Below are 19,338 nucleotides of genomic sequence, written 5' to 3' on the forward strand. Positions count from 1 at the left end.
AAGTTTGGGGCACAATTCCCTCCTTAACTTGACAAGTGCTACCAAAACCGTCCCAATCGGCCACCTCGATAAATATAGACTAAGCCCCTTAGTTTGTATCCTTTCCCCACTCTCATTGCTTTCTTTCCATGTTCAGTTAAACAGGGAGAGGATTGCTAATTTAATATTTAAAGGCCCAGAAATGCATTATGGTTTTCTGGTAGTGGTACCACGACTCAGCCAGTATGATTTTAAAATCCTCATGTGAGACTTACAGTAAATGTCCATGCAGCAATACTACATTAGAAATAAAAGTATATTTTTTGCTGAATGTGTCTTAACAAATCTGTTAATTTTGTGTAAAATTGTTCTCAGTATTTGTTCTAATATATATATATGTTCCTTACACACCGGGGGAAGGACCAGCACAGATAACATTCCAATAGACACTGTTTATAGTATAGCTTTTGCTTGCTTCATTCATTGTAACATCGCCGGAAGAAGAGATCAGTGTATCTCGAAAGCTCACACAAATAAAAGCATTTCGTTAGCCACAGAACGGTATCATCTATTTATTTTTTGATTATTGAAGCTCGGCTAACATGGTACTGATACCTATATATATATAACACAGAAAAAAAGAAAAAGTAGGGTCAAAAAGGTGCACTCAAACACTGTATAATGAAAAATAGAAAAAAATGGACTTTATTAGCAAAGAGTATAAAAAACACATAAAACAGACCCACACAGATCAGATAACAAATCGCTGTGTGACACAACGTTGAAACACCAAAGAGGTACAATAGGTCTGGTAAGAACCAAAACAAAGTAAAATGTGTTATTGCAAATATACCATAACAGAACCAGGGGAAAAATATTTTTTTCCCCTGGTTCTGTTATGGTATATTTGCAATAACACATTTTACTTTGTTTTGGTTCTTACCAGACCTATTGTACCTCTTTGGTGTTTCAACGTTGTGTCACACAGCGATTTGTTATATGATCTGTGTGGGTCTGTTTTATGTGTTTTTTATACTCTTTGCTAATAAAGTCCATTTTTTTCTATTTTTCATTATACAGTGTTTGAGTGCACCTTTTTGACCCTACTTTTTCTTTTTCTGTGTTATATATTTCCTTTGGGTCGGTAGCACCACCAGAGGGTCACTCTTTACCCTGACCTTTGGTTAACTGAGTACCTAGTCAAACAGGGGTGATTTGACTGCGGCATCTATTGTGTGTTATATATATATCCCGCTTTCGCTCACTAAACTCTTTTGTGCTTCAACAGTGGACTGCAGCCAGCACCCACAAGGATGGCCACAACCTAGGCTTGGTTTTCACTAAAAACTTCTCTCTCTGATTTTTCCATTTTCCCGACAATGCATTTGTTTTGACACGGCGCTATATGCGCAGCCTTACTCAGACCACCCTCTGCTGCCTGTGTTTTTTCTTCCATCTCACCTTAGAACTTTGCTGACTATTTCAAGGAAAAGGTGGAATCCATACATCTGGACATCCCCTCTGTACCCTCCTCCTATCCTACACCGCTTCCTAACTCTCATACTGCCTTCCTTGACTCTTTTTCCGCTGTCACAGAGAAGGCTGTATCGTTGCTGATCGCCTCCTCGCCTACCAACTGCCATCTTGACCCCATTCCCTCCCATCTCCTAAAACCGCTTGGTTTTACTCTAATCCCTACGCTCACACACATTTTTAACTCTTCCCTCTAATCTGGCACCTTTCCCTCCTCCTTCAAACATGCAACATTTATACTATTACCAAACAGCAAGTTTGACCCCACTGTACCTATCTTTCTAACTATCGTCACTTCTCACTCCTGCTTTTTGCCTCTAACCTCCTTGAACATCTTGTATTTTCTCACCACCTATTCTCTCATAGACCCTCTACTATCCGGCTTCCGCACGGCTCACTCCACTGAAACGCCCTCACTAAAATAACTAATGACCTACATGCTGTCAAAGACATAGGTCATTACACTCTGCTCATATTACTCGACCTCTGCAGCATTTGATACTGTGGACCACCCTCTTCTCCTTCATATTCTCCATACTCTTAGTATCCATAACAAAGCTCTATCCTGGATCTCCTCTGACCTCTCCTGTCGTACTTTACGTGTCTCTTTTGCCAACACCTCCTCTTCATCTATAGATCTCTCTGTCCTGGGACCTCTTCTCTTTTCAGACTCTCTAGGTGATGACACACAAATTTACTTTTCGACCTCTGACCTTAAACCTGCTGTACAGACCAAAGTTTCTGAATGTCTCTCCGCTATATCATCCTGGATGGCCTTCCACCGACTTAAACATGTCAAAACCGGAGCTCCTCATATTTCCTCCCAAACCTGGCTCTACTACCTTCATGTACATCACTGTTGGAAGCACTTATCATACACTTAGTATCACAAGCATGCTGCCTAGGGGTTACACTCTCACATTCAAAATGTAGTTAAAGTCTGTCGTTATTTCCGCCACAATATTACAAAGATACGTCCTTTTCTCTGTTGCTCTACATCTAATGTAAATAAAAATCACCCGGCGCTCTTAGTGCAAATGCAAAAAAATGTATGAAGTGAATAAATGCAAAGTGATATACAAAGTGTATAAAGTGATCTTCTAATAATATAAAGAAGAAATAAACCACTTAAATAAATATGATTGGCTCCTCTTCAGCCTCCACCCACGATGAACCCTCCTATTGGATTCTGGCTGCAAGTTTGTTGGAAGATGCGGGGAGCTCAGGAACCGTGCAATAAAAAATGAAAAATATATAGTGCAATAACGTAGATGCAAGTGTGCTGGTATAATGGGATATAATACCTTATAGGTGTATACTCACATGGTGTAATATTTAATATAGCATTTGTGCCATTCTAGGCTGTCTGGATGGGTAGATGGCTTGATTACTCTGATGGTCTTCTGGTCACCTCCGTGATCCAGGTGGACGTGTGGAGCAGAGAAAGTAAACAAGAGAGACGGACTAAGTGTAGAGAATAACACTGTAATGACAGGTACATGAATGACAAATGACCACTCACATGATATGCCTCATATAGTACAGTGCACGAAGTCTGCCCTCTGGATACCGGCACTCTGCTCGGAACAATTGTGGGTGCTTGGGGAAGGTGTACCGCATAGGCTGCTGTTGCGCATACAGCAGCTGTCAGCTCGCTTCCATGTTTCCCCAGCCGTGTCGCAGACGCTCCAAACTGACGTCACAAGCCGTGACGTCCTTCCGGTCTACTTCTAAACCTCGGCCACAGGCCCTCATTCTCTCCCGTCTCGATTACTGTAACCTCCTTTATTGAAAACAATAAAGGATGACAGAACACATCTTAATACTAACCACACTAACCTATTTACAGACAGGACTCACGGAGGAGGACCCCCGTCAGAACTCTGAAGAACCTGCTTCTAGAGCATAAGGGGTGGCTATATATAGCCTTACATTGACATCATACATCACATGATAGGAGGGGTGAAACCTGAGTGAGCCCACACAGTCAACCCCTTATTGCAATCAACCCTTTACACAAACTAGTAGCCCTCTAGGGGGGGGGGGGGTGGGGGTGCTACATAAAGAACAGAGCACCACTGCTGTTTCTTTCCAAACAGTTATTCAAAATCCACGATGCTTTAGATCAAACTTTTGGCATCAAAAGTTCAAGTGAAATGGCCCAAATAGTTCAAAGTTCACGATTTAGTTTTTTTGAAATTGGTAGGATAGGAGCCCCATGAACATTCCTTTTTTTTATAACGTTAATTTAAATTCTAAAGCGAAAGAAATCACAATTGATCACATGCAATGCTCTTTCACTCTTTAGTGTTAAGCAAACTTTGTCACCTAACCTAGAAGTGTACTGGTACCACTTGCACTGTGGCAGCATCACGCTGTGTTAGGCTGCGCTTATAGTGCCAGCGACGTCGCGTCAAAACAAAATCATCGCCGCCGTCGCGTGCGCTTATAGTAAGCGCGATGCGACGGAGCGACGGTTTGATCGCGATCGCATGAAGTCATCTCAATTTGATTTTCTCCAGCGACTGCAGCCTGCCGTCGCCGGCACTATAAGCACAGCCTTATGGCTTAGGAAGCTATGTGATATGATCCTTTATTTAATTGGAGCCATCATTTTCCGCAGCGCAGTACAATGTGGGGTTAAGGACAAAAACAAAACATTAAATACATACGACTTAGAAGGTAATGAGGTCCCGAGATGCATACAATATAACAATTAAAAAAGAATAAGAGAGCGATGACAGGATGCTCGGTGATGACAGGATAGCTATAAGGCCGCTCTGCATGGTATTTAATGCAGCAAAGCGTGAAATCTTATAAGGGGTTCTTATTTTATTTTTTTAATAAATCAGTTTCTGTAGTAATAGATATTTGTGACCTGCTTTCTTTTGTTGTTTTTTTTTATTTATTCAACATTTTGAATCAGTGTTAAAGCGTCCTTTGATTTCTATATCCGGTTTTAGCCATGGCGGGGCGTATCTGCCCTTCCATTGGCTGCTCGCCGAGCACGTGACTGCGTCGCGGCCCGGGAAGACAAAATGATTGTCTTCCCTGCCAGCGTACGCGTCACAGCGCTTTGCGCCCCTACGCACACGGCCACTGGGGCCTGCCCCATAGAGTGGTGTGGCGTGCATGGCGCAGCATGCGCCGCAGCGGCCACCACGGTCGCCACCTTCTACTGAGGCCAACCTGGAGAAATTATTTTTTCCCCCAACTGCTCTTACGTATCGGCGGCGTCCTCCCGGCATCTTCCCTCTGCAAGTCCTCTTAATAAGGCCGCGCGGCGTCACATGGCGCTGCATTTCCATGCCAACGGGATGCAACGTGACACGGCGTCAAGTTGCCATGGCAACGGGACGCCTAGGCATCACGTGACGGTGCTACGCCACGTTGTGACGTCACGTAGCGTCTCGTCATGGCAACGGCCGTCACGTGACGCGGTTACGTCACGTGCTTCCGTTGGCATGGCAACGCGGCACCATTAGATGCCATGCGGCCATATTGAGTACAGTTGCCGGGGGAAGATGCCGGAGCATGCCGTATCTCCGCCCACTGCCCAGGGTTTCCAGCACACGGAGGTACGAGGTCAAAAATCCTGGCGGCCACTGAGGACCTGGTCTAAGGCTGCGCTTATAGTGCCTGGCGACGGTGAAGCGATGTCGCTCCAAAACAAAGGCATTGTCGCCGTCGCAAGCGCTTATAGTAAGTGCGACGGAGCGACCAAAAATTTGGTAGCCGGTCAAATTTGATTTTTCAGAGGCTGTCGCCACATGTGACAGCCTCTGAACCAATCAATGGCCAGGTCGCTAGCGGCGTAACTTTCGCGGGTGGCGACATCCGTCGCGTCACCGTCACTATACGCGCGGCCTAATACATTGTCGCTTGCTTCACATATAACAAAAATAAAAGTTGGAAAGTAGTATTGCTGCTTTAACCGTAGGCTTATCAGAATATTGCTAGGTAGGCCTCTTCAAAAAGCTAGGTGGGACAGGGGAACTTGTATTCAGGGAGATTTGTTCTTCTCTCTCTGATAGATATATAGATATATCTACATCTATCTATATACAATCTCCTCCCTGGAATCAGGCTACCTACTACAGACGTCTATGGCATCAGGCTGCCTAATTACAATGCAGCGCTTGCTATTGTGGGCCCGTCAGGTCTCTTATTACAAGATCAAGGGGAGAGCTTCAATAATTGATACATGAGACAATCGGTTGCACGCTAACCGAGCAGGCGAACAAACAGGCCCAGCGAGCAGCTGCTGCTCCCACAGCCAAGCGGCAGGCGGGTTTCTATGGGAGATCGCTCACCAACCTGTTGAGAGCTGTGTGTGTGTGTGTGTGTGTGTGTGTGTGTGTGTCGTCCCTCCCTTCCCTCGCAGCACCCTGCTCCCATTCATCTGAGCCGTGCGGGTGAAATGACAGCCCTCTTTTGTGTCAGGGTAATTTGTTTATCTACTGCGTGCAGCTCCCACTGCTTCCTCTTTTCTCTCCTGCTTCCCTCTCGCTCTCTCTGCCCCTCTCCGTCTCCCTCTCTCTCTGAAATCTGCTTCTCATGCTAGGGGCCTACATGGCAGCTCGCACTCACTTGCTAGCCTGCCTCGCACACCACCTCCCGCGGCTGGACCTGCTCGCTGCCTCTGCTTGTTGCTCTGCTGCATTCTTTCGCCATCACGTCTGAAGGAGCCGCAGCAGAGACAGAAGTTTGGAAAGGTAGTATTATTATTATCATTACTCTCTGCTCTCTGTGGGAGAGATCACAGTGTGCTGCAGAGCTAAGCTTTTTTTTAAATTTTTTTTCTTTTCCCAAAGAGGTTGGGGTGGAGGGGGGCGAGGGTTTTTTCAAAAGTGCAGTTCTGTAAACGAAATAAAGTGACAGACTTTCCCCTATTTATAGTAGTTTGTGTAACCACTGCTTGCTGTATATCGCAAGTTGTTTGCTGCATACGAGAGCTAAGCTGTTAAGAGTTTATGGGAGTTTTAGTGTCACTAGCGTCAATAACATTTGTTTCTTTACATGTTTTCATATAAATTATTTAAAACAGGAAACATATATAAAAAATTGTGTGTATATATATATAAATAAATATATATATATATATATAAAATGTCTCTCTGCAGACACGTCCCTTCATGCAAAAAAAGTGAAATATGTTTATGCTTACATCAACATTGTGAACTGCGGTTGCACCCTTGCTTTTTACCTTGTTTCAGAATTAAAAGTCCCCTCACCACACCCCTCTCTCCCTTGCTCTAGAGTCTATATGGACAGCGAGGTAGGTTTGTGACAGTGGCACTCCAACACTCATAACCAGTATCTTGCCCAGGTGCTGACGTAGAGGGTTAATCTGAATTCTAAAAACCGAGTGACTGGCACTCACAGAACTTGTATTTTGCATTGTGAACATTTCTGTGCTATCCAGGACTTTTATCAAGTCTTGCTGTGTGTGTGTGTGTGTGTGTGTGTGTGTGTGTGTGTGTGTGTGTGTGTGTTTACACACACACAACACTATTAAATTATCTTCAACAGGCATCTAGTCAATGGGAAATATTCATTTAGCTGCAATAGTGCCGATTGGGGCAATCGCATGGAAACGATCACGAAATTGAATAACCCTCATTGTAACACATAAACGTTGTCTTGTTCATTGGCTTAGAATTTGGAGAGTGTCATTACGAGCAGTTGGGAAAAGCGACGTAGATGCCAAAATTGGACTTATCCAGTTTTGTTACTCCAATTTTTTATGTGACCGGTCTGAGGTTTGGTTTACCTGCCTGGCTAACACACATATGTACCTACACACAATAGTGATGTGCAAAGTACATAGATTTTTTTAACATCTGTTTTGCCACTCCTCAAAGGGCTAATAAAGTCTCAGAAATAGTACATTTTAAGTAAATATGGCCAGGCAGTGAGGGAAACAGGGTGCCTGCGCCCTATTTATAAGTCTTGGCATTAAGCAAATGTAGCAAGTTTGAAGAACTTCGCAAATGAGCATGTTAAAGGAAATCGCAGTGCGACGTAATGCTCGGCGAATCGCTGGTGCACGCTGACTCAGGCTTTTTTTGTGACTTAAATTGGCCACACTTTTCATGGTTCGTGACTTTGTGTTTTGCACCTCTTATTGCCCTTGATGGAATATGACTTAAATAGAAATAAGGGAGGTAAAGTAGGATGCCAAGCCCATTATAGGTTTTGGGCCACGTCCTCTTAACATGTCCATTTCCTCTTAAATTTGTCTTCAAAGGCATAGTCGAAGACTAGGAATAATTCTAGACAATATTTTCCCATGCTGTTGCAATTTTTAAGTTGAATTAATTATAAGATTAAACTCTAGGCACAACACATGTGTGATAAAACTTCAGCCAACAGGGGGCGGATCTAGTGTTAATGGTGATAATAATATTAATAATGCAAATGATACCTATTTATAATATATATAATATTTACAGGTGCTTTATGCTTTACTGTGGAGGGTTTTTGTCACTTTTTATACCCACCATAACCTTAATAATAGTGGTGATTACCTAGTCTAGTCTCAAACCCGCTTAGCCATTAAGACCAACCTGACACTGATGATACCCATCAAGGTTGAAACATGTCTGTGAGTGGGTTCAATGGCTTTGCATCTCATCCCAGCCTCTGTCTAAAAGCTGTGTTTAAAACAGCATGCATTGGCTTGAGGATTTGCTTGTGTAATACGAGCTTGAGACAAAAGGTGGCACTGAGTGCTCATTTGCATGTCATTTCCCAGAATCCCTTGCTGCAGTGGAAGCGCTGTATGCTGGGCGATAATGGGGAAAGACAGGGTTGCAGACCTGTCTAAGACATGCAAATGAACATACAGTAATATTTACAGTTGATATATATATATATATATATATATAGCATTTCACAGTGTGATTAGAAATTGAGCAAGAGCGATCTAAAACCATGATTTTTAATTTATACTAACCCTGTTGGTATGCAGATTATAATTGCATATGAAGTTGAATATGACCTTTTTGTCCATGTGTTTATTACTGTAGTGCTCCATGCAGGTAATTAACCCTTTCAGTGCTGGGTGGGGGGTACAGCACCAGTGTCCCAGGTTCCCCCCTGGCACTTGGGATGGCAGAGTGGGAGGGGTGGAGTCTTCCTCTTTTGCGTTCCTCTCCCTGTCAGATTGTGCGGTGGAGCTCAAAGTGCCATCTCCCCTAGAAGGCCGAGCATGAAGATTATGACATAGCTACTACGCAGTGGGGCCCCCTGGAGGGTCAGACCCCATGATTGTAGTACCTACGTCTGTGGGCCCCCAAAGTGTCAAGCTGTGATAGTGCAGATTCCACACTCCTGCTCGCATCGCCTATTCAAGTCAATGGGAGATTCTGTGCCAAATCCGCACCATTGCACCTTGTAGAATTACCCCCATAAGTACAACTCCAAGAAATATATTATGTTTTTCTTTATACATTTGTTCATGGTAATACTTTTAAAATATGTATGGGTTATAATTTCTGCCCTTAATGGGGTTTTTTTTTGTTTACCACCGTTTTAATAAGAATGTGGAGGTTTTTTTTTTCCCACTGCTAATTTAATGATTACACTCTACAACCACCATTGTAATGTCATTTTTTTTTAATTTCTACTCCTAATTTTGAAGCGCATGTAGTTCCATTTCTGCTTCATGACTACAATTGTCAGGTTATTGTCTACAACCTCTCGGTTTCAATCAATCCTACAAAGGTAACATGTTGTTACAGCTTACATCTCAAACTACTGAGAACATTGACAACAAATTATCCCAAACACGAAATTGTTACAAAGGATCTTGCACTGCTTGGAAGGGGTGCGCGAACTGGAGGTTGCTTGATTTTCTTGGGGGAGGGGCGGGGGGCGGCACTTACAGAGGCTGGAGACAAGGTGTAAGGGGGGTGGGGGGGGAGAGAGCAAGCAGGGGGCTCAGAGGAAAAAGTTTGCGCACCCCTGTAGCAGCATGCTATAGAAATTGAATGATACTCAGTATGTTAAAAAGGACATTAAAAGGTTGAATAATAATAAAAAAAGAAAACAGTCACTATCTAATACTACAGAACTGATTTTTATTTAAAAAAAAAAAAAACCATATAAGATTTGATATGGTTTCTTTCTGCTTTAAGTTCGACTTCAGGGCAGCAATTAAGTGTACTATGATTTGGCTCTGTGAGTGGTATGACCAGTGATTTTATGCAGCAATAGAGGAAGTTAGGGGAGGAGTTACCCGTCCCATATACTGTAATGCCATGCATCAGTTCTAGCGTCTATTGCCATCATTGTGTCCTGTTTTCTGTGTCGCTACACGCTGCCACGTCTGAGCTGGTATTAACCTGGTTTAAGTAGGAAACTCGCATCAGAAGTATCAAACTTGATAAAACAAGTTGCTTGTGTTTAACACAGACTGTAACGGGTGGAAAGAGAATTGCTGACTGAAGACATGGGGAGTCTTCACATTTGGCTTCTTGGAATTTTTTCGTGACGATGGCGCAGTTTTACCATTAACGAAAACATGTTCTACCATTTTTACAGAACTGACACTTCTTGCCAGAACTTTGGTAAAATAACAGCATATAAAGGTTCATGTGACATGCACATTGACTTTTAATGCGCTGTGAATTTTTTTGAGAGGGGGGGGGGGCAACTTTGAAAAAAAGGAAGTCATATTTTTTCGCTGGAAAATAACACATTTTTTTTCAGGGTCAGCAAATATTTCACGCATCTTTTACTGATGCATACTCGATTTGTTAGAGAACTATTTCCATCATTAGCGGGTATTCAAATGTTTTTATCAATGATCCGTAATGGCTGTCCATATTTAGTGGATAATCCCAAACGAATTACATTAATGCACTCAGCTTGACAGAGAAACCCCTCACAGCGTGGCAATTTCTAAGGCATTATCATCTGACAACGCCGCATATTAAACATCCAGTTTATTGCAGCATGGGCCTTGGCACTACAGTACATGCAATTTAACATTTGGAAATGTCTTTCTTTTCCCTCACAAGCAAACCACAGCAATGCAATTTGTATAGAGATCTTCAAATACACTCATCCCATGGAGTGGATTTATAGAATAAACCTAATGAAAACAAATTCATGGGATATGTGGATTGCTATTGTGTGTGGGTTTTCTTTCTTTTCTTTTTTTTTCAATGCGTACAATTTTGCTTGTAATCACGGTTTGCACTCGGAATTGCGTTTATATAAATATATTTTCTGGAAATGAGATTAAAACATTTAGGGGTTTATTAAAGTCTGCTGGTTGCAAAACTGGGGCAAAAAAAGGAAAAACTCCAGTTGCTCTCTTTAGGACTACTTTTCTCTGCTAAATATGGTGCTGCTTTGTTGCAATAGTTATTGCCCAAGTTTCACAGCCAGGAGACTTTATTAAAAATAAACCTCCATTACAATACCTGAAAAACAACTGTCACGCTAATACAGTATCATTAAATATTAAGTATTTTAAACAATAGGGAGGGACGTGGGGAGGTGTGGCATGCTATCGCTGATGGCTCACTAAAAGTAAAATGTGTGTAATTTAGAGGGCTATAGACAATAGCCAGATCCTGGGCTTTCAGCCTCACAGAAAACTGTAACATTCTTGAATTATTGAATTATCATTCATATCTATCTTGAATTATCACTTGTCACATCCCAGAGAGCGGTGACAAAGAGTCCTCACCACTTAGTTGGAGAAGTTTATTAAATATGAGAAATGATGTGCCTGACAGGAATTCATAAGAGTAACAAATGGATATGTGTCACCGTGGCGATTTAGAAACATCAAATCATACCACACCCTTGCATGGGTAAGAGGTGCAAAAAAACTGTTTCTCCGGCGAAAATAGCCGTTTGGCTGCAAGCGTGTATGGGGAGAGTACAGACGCAACTGTGAAGATGGCGTCTATCCAAGTACTCAAGACATTAAGATATGAGGTCTTTCATATATTTAGGCAGGCTTTAAACGACAAGAATTTTTTTCTTTTTTCTTCTATGTCGTAAAACTGTCAACCCCAATAGCTGGTTTACGACAGGGGTGGGTCTTATGTGTGTTTAATGCAGAAGGTCTGGGCATAAATGTTGGCATGTTTGAATAGAAAAGCAGAATTCAACAGAGGTGTGTTTTGGGATCAGACACGTGAATTCTCCTCTACAGTGACCTCTGACAAAGACCTATGGCATATGGTAACGTACATATAGGGATTTCTGTTTGTTTTATCTTTTTATTTTAAGAAACGGTTATGCATTTATTGTAACTATGTTCTTGTAGTAATCTAAGCACTGTATTTTTGTATATGAAAGCCAAGCATTAATACTTAATGCTTTGGGCTCTGATTGAACTGGTTGCACATTTTGTAGAGAGTAAAGTAAAATTTTGGACACATTTTCCTACAATAGATTTGTGTGTTAAATGCATAGTTTTTCTTTAATAAAAAGGGACTAATAGATATATCTATCCTATTTCTTGGTTAATGGAAGTGGATAGATATGATTGCAATCTAGTAAGGGGTTACTATTAACTCATTGAAATTACATTGCGCAGGAGAAAGGGGGATTGGCTAGAGTAGGTCATGTGTGTATTAATGCTGGTTGCATATAGAATTCAGGTGCTCACTAGTGTGTTCATAACAGATGGTAGATTGGGACGGATTGAGGGGAAAAGTGAATCATTCACCTTTGCGAAGGTGAAAAGTGTTAATCTAGATACCTGTGTATTAACCCTCGTCACGTGTTCACAGGTGTGCCGTATGTGACAACAACTATTTGAAACAACAACATGAATCTGAACATCTAAAAGATCTGTCATCACCAGAGGGGCATACACATGGCTTCAGATTATAGGAACAGCGGGAGCCAGTCCTTCCTTTTCAATACTCTTTTTTTTGTGAACATAAAAAACATATTTGTCAATTCCAGAATGCTTTGAGAAATAATTCACATAAAGAGGACTGGTTCAATCTGTCTGTAAACTCTCTGCAATAAGTAGAGTGGCTTTATGATTGGCCTTTCTTTGCCTAATTCTAAGGTTCTCCTGGGACATGATGGCCCAGGTCTCACCTGTTGGAGATCTGAGTCCAGCAGTTACCTGCTTACATTTTCCCTGCATTTGAGAGAGGAGTACGGGTATTAGAAATGATACTGTACGGCCATTGAATAAGGAGAACTAGAGATATCAACCTCCAAGAACCAAACTCGGTGGGTAAAATAAATAAATGGTCATGTTAACGCTACGTATTGATTCGTATCAGTGAAATTCCGTTGGACTGGTGCTAAAAATGGGTGAGACTGGTCCCAAATCCATGAGATTCACAGAAACTCGGTGAAAGTAAACTTGTCACGAGAACGTCATTGTTGATTGTGGCCATAATATTACGCCTAGGACGTTTCGCTGCAAAGGTAAGCCCTAACCTCACAGCTTACCCTAATAGCCCTCTTACCCCAAAACCCGTACCTTTAACTCCTTACTGTAGCTCCCTTTACACCTTGCTGTAAAAAGCTTAACCGCTTACCCTAAAATCCCATATACTGTACTAATAAATGCTAATGCACTTACCTTGGCGGCGGCGGCGGCGGCGAGATTAATTCCGATTAATATTAGCCTAAAAAAGAAAATGGCAAACACAGGCTGCTATTTGCTAAACACAATGGCCGTTATTCTATAAAGTGTGAAGAGCGCTGATGCAATTGAGGCGGATTGGTGCTTGTAAGAGATGTGTGCAGAGGTACATATAATGGTGATTGTTTTAGGGTGAAATTATATCTTGGCTTTGTTGAGTCTGTTCCTTTATCCAGGCAAAACATACAAAAACAACAAAATAACAAACCCCTATCCCTTTGTAAGGCCTAACTTACTTCCCCAGGCCCTATCTACAGGACTGGAGGAATATTCCTTTTACCAGCCTATCGTCCCAAAGTGTCAGGAAGTACCTTAAGCAGGTAGCCCTCCATGTCAGGTTCCTGGGTTCTCTGTGTCCAGGAAATATACAGTAGGTGTCTGGGTGTCTTGATCTCAGCACAGCCTTTGTACTCAAGACCGTGTGTGTGTGCAGGCTTCTCTGCTCTCCTTCTATCAGCCCAAATGTGAGCTAATGGATCTCTTTTTCCTGTTCCTTACATGAGGCTTTTTACAGAGCTCTCATTAGTCCAGGTGGAGACTAGTTAATTGAGTGGCTGCAATCAACTCTCTCTCTGTTGGGTTCTCAGAGCTCTGAGGCTGCTCTATTTAAACAGGGATAAGTCCCTGCTACAGTGCTATTCACACTTTAAAGAATTATCGCCAAAGTTGGCTATGCTTGGGGACATCACCCCATTCAAGCAGAGTGAACGTACGGGTTTAATACCTTCACTGCCAACTGGGCCAGTAAAGCAATGCCATGCTTGCTACTCTGGCATCGAAAGGGTTATTCATTTTGTGAGGCCTCAAACACCTTTTAGGCCTGTCTTAATTCTATACACCATGAGCAATTGCTGCATTAACAAGGAACTGAGGCCCTAGACATTGGCCTGGTGCTAACTCCCCCTGTTTAATGCTACGTTTGCAGCAATATCCTTTGCCTTTAACACTTCCTGTTTGACATTATTCCTAGGAGTGCTTCTGCAACTTGGTCACGTACACAAATAAATCTACAATAAAGCACGCCATTAATTAGTGCTTTGTAATGAGTGTAGCTGGCAAACCTTTGTTCACGGTCTAGTCATCAAAGGCTTGGTCTTGTAAACCCTAGATATCTTTTAGGGAGCTTTTTATCTCAAATTATTAACACGTCAAAGAAAAAGTGGCTGGCTGGCGTTTTGGCCTGAGCGTACACTATTTAATTAGTTTTCTTCTATACCTTTTATTTTCATGTTAAACATATTGGCACAAATATTATTGTCCAAACTGTCTAAGTAAAATCCCTGCTGTTAGAGAAATCTTGACATAATAATGATAATAAATAATGGATTTTGATATACAGTAGCACTGCTAAGATAAGCGGTTATACATCTTAAAATGATACATTATGAACTATAAAGAAAAAAAAAACTATTGCCGAGATCGAGCTAAATAAACTGTACAAGTTGGTGCCTCTAAGGATACTTGCTCCATTCGTATTACTGGTGAAACCCTAAGCGGTTTACCTGGCTCACTGTACTGACCGAGGCTGTGTATCCACTTACCTCTTCACATACACGTCTCATCTTAGAGATTTGCAGTGACGCAGTGCATGGCATGTTCCTTTCATAAACCCCAACAGGTGCAGGACGAAATCAATCCCTGCCCTGTAGAGCTTACAATCTAATGTTGCCACCTAATTCCTGAGACACAGGGAGATAAAGGGCCCTGGTTACTAAGTGGTGCTAACCCGCAAGGCACCTTACGTTCATTCGAAAGAATGGGCCAGAAGGTAAACACTATGGCTTTGCACCGCTTAGTGCTGAGGCCCAGAGGGACTAGCTCAAATGGACAAGAAGCGGACATTGGTATTTGGACCAGGTACATCAACTTCAAAGAAAGTAGCATTATTACTGAGCCGCTCCTCCCACTATCGTTAGTACCGAGCCGCTCCTCCCACTATCGTTAGTACCGAGCCGCTCCTCCCACTATCGTTAGTACCGAGCCGCTCCTCCCACTATCGTTAGTACCGAGCCGCTCCTCCCACTATCGTTAGTACCGAGCCGCTCCTCCCACTATCGTTAGTACCGAGACACTCCTCCCACTATCGTTAGTACCGAGCCGCTCATCCCACTATCGTTAGTACCGAGCCGCTCCTCCCACTATCGTTAGTACCGAGCTGCTCCTCCCACTATCGTTAGTACCGAGACGCTCCTCCCACTATCGTTAGTACCGAGCCGCTCCTCCCACTATCGTTAGTACGGAGACGCTCCTCCCACTATCGTTAGTACCGAGCCGCTCCTCCCACTATCGTTTGTACCGAGCCGCTACTCCCACTATCGTTAGCACCGAGACGCTCCTCCCACTATCGTTAGCACCGAGACGCTCCTCCCACTATCGTTAGTACCGAGCCGCTCCTCCCACTATCGTTTGTACCGAGCCGCTACTCCCACTATCGTTAGCACCGAGACGCTCCTCCCACTATCGTTAGTACCGAGCCGCTCCTCCCACTATCGTTAGTACCGAGCCGCTCCTCCCACTATCGTTAGTACCGAGCCGCTCCTCCCACTATCGTTTGTACCGAGCCGCTTCTCCCACTATCGTTAGTACGGAGACGCTCCTCCCACTATCGTTAGTACCGAGCCGCTACTCCCACTATCGTTAGCACCGAGACGCTCCTCCCACTATCGTTAGCACCGAGACGCTCCTCCCACTATCGTTAGTACCGAGCCGCTCCTCCCACTATCGTTAGTACCGAGCCGCTACTCCCACTATCGTTAGCACCGAGCCGCTCCTCCCACTATCGTTAGTACCGAGCCGCTCCTCCCACTATCGTTAGTACCGAGCCGCTCCTCCCACTATCGTTAGTACCGAGACGCTCCTCCCACTATCGTTAGTACCGAGCCGCTACTCCCACTATCGTTAGCACCGAGCCGCTCCTCCCACTATCGTTAGCACCGAGCCGCTCCTCCCACTATCGTTAGTACCGAGCCGCTCCTCCCATCATCATTACTGCCAAGCCTTCTCCCACCATCATTACTGCCAAGCCTCCTCCCGTCCTCAGTACTACAGTGCCTCCTCCCACCATCAGTACTACCGAGCCTCCTCCCGTTTTCAGTACTACCGAGCCTCCTCCCGTCATCATTACTACCGAGAGCCTCCTCCCGTCATCATTACTACCGAGAGCCTCCTCCCGTCATCATTACTACCGAGAGCCTCCTCCCGTCATCATTACTACCGAGAGCCTCCTCCCGTCATCATTACTACCGAGAGCCTCCTCCCGTCATCATTAGCACTGCTGTTGCAATCATCTGTACCCCGACACTATACAGTATTTCCTTTTGAAGGTGCTGAGTGAGTGCTCTTTGGGTAGTTTCTGAGTGAGTGCTCTTTGGGTAGTTTCTGAGTGAGTGCTCTTTGGGTAGTTTCTGAGTGAGTGCTCTTTGGGTAGTTTCTGAGTGAGTGCTCTTTGGGTAGTTTCTGAGTGAGTGCTCTTTGGGTAGTTTCTGAGTGAGTGCTCTTTGGGTAGTTTCTGAGTGAGTGCTCTTTGGGTAGTTTCTGAGTGAGTGCTCTTTGGGTAGTTTCTGAGTGAGTGCTCTTTGGGTAGTTTCTGAGTGAGTGCTCTTTGGGTAGTTTCTGAGTGAGTGCTCTTTGGGTAGTTTCTGAGTGAGTGCTCTTTGGATAGTTTCTGAGTGAGTGCTCTTTGGGTAGTTTCTGAGTGAGTGCTCTTTGGGTAGTTTCTGAGTGAGTGCTCTTTGGGTAGTTTCTGAATGTGTTCCCTTTTTGCCATGAACTGGTATTAATCTCCAGCAGTGAGGGAGGTTTAATCAAAAGTGGACACAAGACACAGTGATATGAAAGCTGCAGAAAACGTGTCTGTGTTTTGTTTAATGCCTGTGTTCTTTCTTGTTTTTCCATTTCAGCCCAGCAAACCATAGCCAGCATAGACAAATGTAATTAATTAAAAATGTAATGCATCAAAATAAAATAAGGAACAATCCCTCCTTCAAAATTATGCAGGCAAACAGAGTTCATTGTGAGCCATTGACGAATCAACCATTTTATTTCTCACCAGCCCCCATTGTCCTTAAATCTCGGATTACAAACAATGAATCTATACGAAGCAAAACCATTACATCTTCAAGGCAGCCATCGTTTTCTTAGACCTTAATATTCATATTTTTATCTCTGGAGCGCTACAGTATGAAAAAGAAACATTAGAGGCACTGCAGAGATCATGTTTTTTTTTTTTTAAATCGTACAAAAAAACCAATGTTTTATTAAAAGCTGACCAGCAAAAGAACATGTTTTTCACTCTGGAGATCAGGGATTGTTTACCCTTCAGGAGTGGAGAAGCTAGCAATGCATTGCAAATTCCTTCCAGTCCCCAATGGGTTAAACAACCCAGATCTTACCTGGTGTATGTTCTTAGCCTACAATTACCATGCCTCAGGTGTGAGTTCAGGCAGGTCACTAAGCAAACCTGTGGCTCTGTGAATAACTGGAGCACACAGCATGCTTTTACATCTGAGCTTCAGGTACTGTGGTTAATTAAGCGGGTGCCCCTCGTAATTCATTTTTGACGAATATGTGACAGAAGCAAATGGCTATGTCTTGAAAAGAGCCCACTTATGGGGCTTGGTGTAATGGCTTTTGGCTGTTCTGTGGGCGTGTTCACATTTTTCTGTGATCTTCTTGTGATTGTACTGCCCTGTTTTATTTTTTTCTCTGGCCAGGTTTTTAGGTGCAGGTTGTTATACTTGCATAATATTTGTATTATTATGTAGAGCTGACAATATTTGTATTGTGTGTGTGTGTCTATATATGTATATGTACAAAAAAATAAAGCTACCCCTTCAACCCTAATTCCTTAAGGTGAAGTCCCACTCTGGTGGTACAGTTTCTTTATTCCCAATGTAATCATCTGAATAATTTCTGAAATCCCCCCCCCCCCAAAAAAAAAAACATTTCTATTTTGTGTTAGAGACCATGATCTAAAAAAAAGTGTGTGGATTTAAAAACAAAAAAATGGAAGCTGTTGTTAAATATAACACCCCTCCTTCCCTCCTCTCCCCCAAATCTTCCCTCCTCTCCCCAAATCTTCCCTCCTCTCCCCCCCCAACCCTTCCCTCCTCTCCCCCCCCCAACCCTTCCCTCCTCTCCCCCCCAACCCTTCCCTCCTCTCCCCCCCAACCCTTCCCTCCTCTCCCCCCCAACCCTTCCCTCCTCTCCCCCCCAACCCTTCCCTCCTCTCCCCCCCAACCCTTCCCTGCTCTCCCCCCCTTCCCTCCTCTCCCCCCCATCCCTCCTCTCCCCCCCATCCCTCCTCTCCCCCCCCCATCCCTCCTCTCCCCCCCATCCCTCCTCTCCCCCCCTTCCCTCCTCTCCCCCCCATTCCTCCTCCCCCCCATTCCTCCTCCCCCCCATTCCTCCTCCCCCCCCATTCCTCCTCTCCCCCCCATCCCTCCTCTCCCTCCCTCCTCTCCCCCCTCCATCCCTCCTCTCCCCCCCATCCCTCCTCTCCCCCCCATCCCTCCTCTCCCTCCCCCCTCCATCCCTCCTCTTCCCCCCCCTTTCCCTCCTCTCCCCCCCCAAACCTTCCCTCCTCTCCCCCCCAACCCTTCCCTCCTCTCCCCCCCAACCCTTCCCTCCTCTCCCCCCCAACCCTTCCCTCCTCTCCCCCCCAACCCTTCCCTCCTCTCCCCCCCAACCCTTCCCTCCTCTCCCCCCCAACCCTTCCCTCCTCTCCCCCAACCCTTCCCTCCTCTCCCCCAACCCTTCCCTCCTCTCCCCCAACCCTTCCCTTCTCTCCCCCAACCCTTCCCTCTTCTCACCCCCCAACCCTTCCCTCCTCTCCCCCCACAACCCTTCCCTCCTCTCCCCCCCCAACCCTTCCCTCCTCTCCCCCCCAACCCTTCCCTGCTCTCCCCCCCAACCCTTCCCTGCTCTCCCCCCCTTCCCTCCTCTCCCCCCCATCCCTCCTCTCCCCCCCATCCCTCCTCTCCCCCCCCATCCCTCCTCTCCCCCCCCTATCCCTCCTCTCCCCCCCTTCCCTCCTCTCCCCCCCCATTCCTCCTCCCCCCCATTCCTCCTCTCCCCCCCATCCCTCCTCTCCCTCCCTCCTCTCCCCCCTCCATCCCTCCTCTCCCCCCTCCATCCCTCCTCTCCCCCCATCCCTCCTCTCCCCCCCATCCCTCCTCTCCCCCCCATCC

At 44.6% G+C, this 19,338-nt stretch overlaps 1 protein-coding gene across 8 annotated transcripts in view; it reads left to right on the forward strand.

Annotated features, from left to right (window-relative positions):
- The window catches only part of PTBP3 (polypyrimidine tract binding protein 3), a 201,191-nt gene that overhangs the window by 82,677 nt on the left and 99,176 nt on the right, over window positions 1–19,338 (forward strand). Inside the window, exons 1-2 of one of the 8 annotated variants that reach the window (XM_075593948.1) lie at window positions 5,888–5,956; window positions 6,077–6,227. The exons of 4 other annotated variants lie outside the window; for them this stretch is intronic. The gene's annotated coding sequence lies outside the window, so the exon portion shown is untranslated. 3 more of the 8 variants (XM_075593963.1, XM_075593965.1, XM_075593975.1) reach the window with 3 other exon arrangements.

The sequence above is a fragment of the Ascaphus truei genome, chromosome 1 (genome assembly GCF_040206685.1).
Source record: "Ascaphus truei isolate aAscTru1 chromosome 1, aAscTru1.hap1, whole genome shotgun sequence".
Taxonomy (NCBI): Eukaryota; Metazoa; Chordata; class Amphibia; order Anura; family Ascaphidae; genus Ascaphus; species Ascaphus truei.